Source organism: Eptatretus burgeri, chromosome 8 (assembly GCF_056783735.1).
Source record: "Eptatretus burgeri isolate ZD-2024b chromosome 8, Ebu_testis_v1, whole genome shotgun sequence".
NCBI lineage: Eukaryota > Metazoa > Chordata > Myxini > Myxiniformes > Myxinidae > Eptatretus > Eptatretus burgeri.
In genome coordinates this window covers 6,294,844-6,300,164 of record NC_140968.1, presented here as the reverse complement: position 1 = coordinate 6,300,164, position 5,321 = coordinate 6,294,844, and the positions used below count along the sequence as shown (strand labels likewise).

The 5,321-nt window shown below is 47.9% G+C and overlaps 1 pseudogene; it reads left to right on the top strand.

Moving 5' to 3' along the window:
• Positions 1–436: 436 nt before the first annotated feature.
• LOC147021002 (uncharacterized) lies at positions 437–5,070 on the top strand (annotated as a pseudogene).
• The last annotated feature ends 251 nt before the right edge of the window (positions 5,071–5,321 follow it).

Here is a 5,321-nt window from a genome sequence, read left to right as displayed (position 1 = left end):
ACCTAATGTGCATTTAGTGATAAAAGCACCAAATTTGGCACACTTGTAGAAAGACATATTATGAAGCGATTTGGATATTTGGCCACCACAGATTTAGCCTCTGAGGGCCGTGGCAGCCATTTTACAAAATGGCGGCCAGGTGACATTAAAATGGCTACCAGAGGAATTAAAATGGCTCGGGCTTCTACATTTATGGAACGATTTCATCGTTTATGGGGTCTATGGATGCGCCTCACCGAGTACTACAAACGTATGGGAGCAGATTTTCGAAATTCGAAATTCTGAACGGGGGGGGGGGTAGGGGTGGGGGGGAAAAACCTTATTTTGGGAAATAATTAAAATTTTGTCTAATATGCTCGTATAGTCATAACATGGACTCAAATATATTTATTTGTTATTGCAGGTTGGTGATGGTGGTCGTCCCTTAATAGCAGCCATGTCCAAGAGCTTCAAGTTGGTCGACCCAGAGCGACCTGTCTCAACGTCGTCACATCCACCAACAACGAACTGGAACCTGTGTATCATCTGTCAAGACGACACGAAAGAGACACTGACTCGTCTCTCAAAGTCCAAGCGAACAGATGTCGGGAGCGGCTACAGTTCCCTGGCCGAAAATCTGATCAGATTCAATGAGCTAAAGGAGCTTCCACGTACGCTTCAGTTACGCCGGCTTGACGAAGGTCACGGAATTGAAGCAGCTATGGTTGCGAACAGTGCTGGTTATCACGAAACCTGTCAAATTAAATATAACAGGACAAAAGTACAGAGAGCCAAAAAGTGAATGCGTGCAACTGCTGATGACAGCCATAATACTGATGCATGCAAGTGCACCAGGTCCCTCTCATCGAGCACAGATAAGTCAAGGCCCCCCTCCTGTTTCTTCTGTGAACAACCTGCAGGCTCAGAACGGCTTCATGGGGCAGCGAACTTCACAATTGACAGGCACGTGAGGGACTGTGCGACCCTCCTTGAAGACAGTGCCCTACTTGGCAAACTCAGTGCTGGGGACATGATGGCCCTGGAAGCAAAGTACCATGCGAAATGCTTGTCAGGGTTATATAAATGTGCCAGAGCGGCCCGATCTTCTGAAGCACCAGGAGAAACTGAACCAGAGAAAGAGCTGTCAAGAGTAGCTTTTGCTGAACTTGTGCTCTTTATTGAAGAGACCAGACAGGATGAGGAGACGGCACCAGTGTTCAAGTTAGCAGAACTGGCTCAACTATACCAGTCAAGAATTGAACAGCTAGGCATCAGGAGCAACACAAGGGTACATTCCACACGTCTCAAGCAGAGACTCCTTGCCCAGTTCCCTGACATGCAATCACACAGCAAGGGAAGAGACATCCTGTTGGCATTTCGAGAAGATGTTGGCGATGCTATTGCTAAAGCTTGTGAAATGGACAGCGACAATGATGCTATCCATCTTGCACGTGCTGCAAAAGTCGTGCGCCGCCACATGTTTGGAGAAGCCAAGCCTTTCATTGGGTTCCCTGAAGGATGCTAGAAAGAGTCTGTGCCACAAATGCTGCTTGGCCTGGTCAGCATGGTCTTCAAGGGACCCAGCATCAAGGACCAGATGACAGACACAAGCAATGCAGCAGTTACCATTGCTCAAATTGTGAAGTTCAACAGCATAAAACACAAGCGTATGCAAAGCACCTCACCATCCTACACTGTACGGCACAGCCCTGCGCAAGAAACGCCTCTTCCAATATATGTGGGGATGATGTTACACGCCCACACGCGCAAGAAGGAACTGGTGGATAGGCTGGCACACGTTGGCATGAGCATCTTGTATGATCGTGTCCTCCGCCTCACAGCGCAGATGGGGAACCGTGTCTGCGAGCAGTTTCACTTGGAGCAAGTTGTCTGCCCGCCCAAGATGCGTGGAAAAGTTTTTACTACTGCTGCAGTCGACAATATAGATCACAATCCAAGTTCAACAACAGCGAAGTCCTCCTTTCATGGCACAACTATCTCACTGATCCAACATCCCAGTTTCATGGGAGAAGGTGTGGATCGAACCATAGTCGTAACTGGAGGATCTGGGGGTGCAAGCACGTTCATCCGCCAGCTGCCACAGTGCTACACTGACGTGCCTCTGTAACCAGCAGTGTCAAGAATGTCTGTCCCTGCTACTAGGGTGACGTCACTTGACAGAGAGGCTAAAAAGCATACAGAGGAAGAATATCTCTGGCTACACAATGCAAGGCAGGTCGTAGACGGAAATGATGAGGGAGGTGAGAACATATCTTGGGCCGCTTTCCATGCCAGCCGCCAGCCACCAGAAGTTAGACCAATCTGTCCCACCGCCCTGCTTCCCATGTTCCAGGACAGTGCACACACAGTGGCCATGATCCGCCACTCCATAGATGTCGTGAAGACTGCTGTTGAACATCTGAATCCAGAACAAACACCAGTGGTCACATTCGATCAGCCACTATTTGCCTTGGCAAAGCAAATTCAGTGGAAGTGGCCAGAGAAATATGGTGAAGATAAGGTTGTCGTGCTGTTTGGTGGTCTCCATATCAAGATGGCTGCCCTCAAAACACTGGGAGACTGGCTGGATGGTAGTGGGTGGGTGCAGACACTGGTGCAAGCCGAGATTACCACACCTGGAACAGCCGAGTCTTTCCTGCGGGCATCTCATGTCACCCGCACAAGGAGAGCCCATCAGGTTACTGCTGCTGCACTGCACATCCTGCAACTTCGAGCCTATGACCATTATTGCAAGAGAGAAGATAATGACGGAGAACATCAGCTTTCTTTTGAAGATTGGTGCTATTAGAGAGGAGAGGAAATTCCCCAGTTCCAGTACTGGTCAATTGTGTTGCAATTGGAGTTGTTGTTGAATGTGTATTACGTTCTCTGCGACAAGCATCGTTCACTATGTACCTTGATGCCCTGACAGAATTGGCCTGTTGGTTCCATGCCATGGACCACATGAACAATGCCAGGTGGATTCCAGTTCACTTGAAGGACATGACTGAACTTCCTGAAAGGCACCCAGAAGTAGCCAGAAAGTTTCGAGAAGGTAGCTTCATGGTACAAAAGACAAAGAAGATCTTCTCATCAATCCCAATAGACCAGGCACACGAGCAGAACAATGCCTGCATCAAAGGAGATGGTGGGGCAGTTGGCCTCACTGACAACCCAGCTGCTTTAAGGCGTTGGATGATCGCTGGGCCGGAAGTGCCGAGGGTCATAGAGGAGTTTCAACATAGAAACCAGCACTCTGGAAGAGAAGACAACATACACCACCATAACCAGACGACCAGTGTCCAAGCCTCGTTCACTGAAGATGTCCAGTCACTAGTCAAAGTCATGGAAGAGCTCGGGAACCCCTTTGAGGAAGACAGCCCAGATCTCGTTGCTCTTGATACCAAAGAAATTGTTGGTTCTCCTGCAATTGAGGCAGTCAGAAAGGTAAGGGAGATTGGCCAAAGCAGTTCCAGGCTTTCTCCAGGGATTGCCTTGTTGAAATAACCAAGCCAGTTGCTGACACAATTCACCGAAATAAGCTCAAAGTGTTCAAGGCTCAACCAAGAAGAAACGTGAGCAAGGAGAAGCATAAGCTCACTTGCCTCAAGAACAATGCTCAACTCTTCTCACGGCTCTACCTCAGCTGTCAGACGAGGGATGGAAACCTGGACGAGTTCTTTCGCCATGAAAATCAGGCATGCCCTCCAGCACTGTCTGAAGGATGGAGTCTCCGCTTCAGTACAAAAAGCGACCTACTCACATGCTTTGAAGAGATCTCAGATGCAAGGTCAGAGGCTCCTACCACCACCAGTATAGTCATTGATGGAGCAGCCATTGTGCAGATGGTAAAGCCTGCTGCATGCAACAACTTCAGAGAGTATGCACAAGAGATCTTTATCCCTTACATGTCTACAAGGCTTCAATCTTCATCATGCCTGGACCTGGTAAAGGACACTTACATAGCTGACTCACTCAAAGCTAGTGCAAGAGCAAAGCATGGTAAAGGAGTGCGCAGATGTGTGGTATCAGAAGGAGCCATACCCAGAAACTGGCAGAACTTTCTTCGAGTAGACACCAACAAGACACAGTTGTTCAAGTTCCTGTCAGAAGCTCTCCTCCTGTGGTTTAACCTGAAAGACAAGCAACTCGTCGTCACTGATGGAGAAGAAGTCTGCAGCAAGCCTCCACTGTCTGAGCTGTCTTCGCTGGCCCCATGTACCCACGAGGAAGCCGACAGTCGAATGCTGCTTCATGTATCTCATGCAGCCCGCCATGGCCACAACAAAATCATGATCAGAACGGTTGACACAGATGTTGTGGTGTTGGCTGTCTCGGTTGTCCAGAATCTGCAGCCAGAAAATGAACTGTGGGATTGCATTCGGAACTGGAAAAGGGTTCCGATACCTGGCAGCCCATGAAATAGCAGCTGGACTGGGGCCAGATAAAGCACAAGCACTTACGATGTTCCATTCTCTGACAGGGTGTGACACTGTGTCAAGTTTTGCAAGTCATGGGAAGAAGACTGCGTGGGCAGTCTGGAATGTGTTTCCGGAGTTGACCGAAGCACTGTTGAAGTTGTCATCTGCACCAAGTGACATACCAGAAGAGGTCATGCACACCATTGAGAGATTTGTCATCCTCCTGTACGACAGAACAAGTCCATGCACAGACATAGACAAGGCACGCAAGAAACTTTTCACAAGGAAGAACAATGTGGAATTGATTCCTCCAACCAAGGCAGCTCTGGAAGAGCACGTTAAGAGGGCAGCCTACCAGGGAGGTCATGTATGGGGTCAGGTGTTGCTCCCTGCACCAGAGCTGCCGCCGGCAACCAGCTGGGGGTGGACCAAAAGTGAGGAGGGGCTGCAAGACCCCCACTGGACAAGATTACCACAAGCAGCCAAAACTTGCCATGAACTGCTGTCATGTAAATGTAAGAAGGGTTGTGTGAATCATTGCAAGTGCAAAAAGGCTGCACTTGAATGTACTGCTCTGTGCCAGTGTGAGGGGGAGTGCACCCAGAACTCGACATTTCTACTTTTAATTTTGCGTTTTTCATCATATCACTGTAACATCATGTGTCATTGAAATGTATTATGTGGAATTTTGTATTTCTTGAGTAAATTATTTTGTATTTCTTTTGTAAATACAACATGCATTTAACTTTTAATAATTTAATAGAAGCTTCGGGGTGGGTGGATGTTTGGTCATTTTTAGATCATATTTTAGTCAGTTGTTGTTGATGATATATTTCCAGGAATGTCTATTCTTACACGTTTTTCATTGTCATTTATTTTACGCTTGTTTTGTAATTATGTCACCCGCAGGGCTATAGGTTG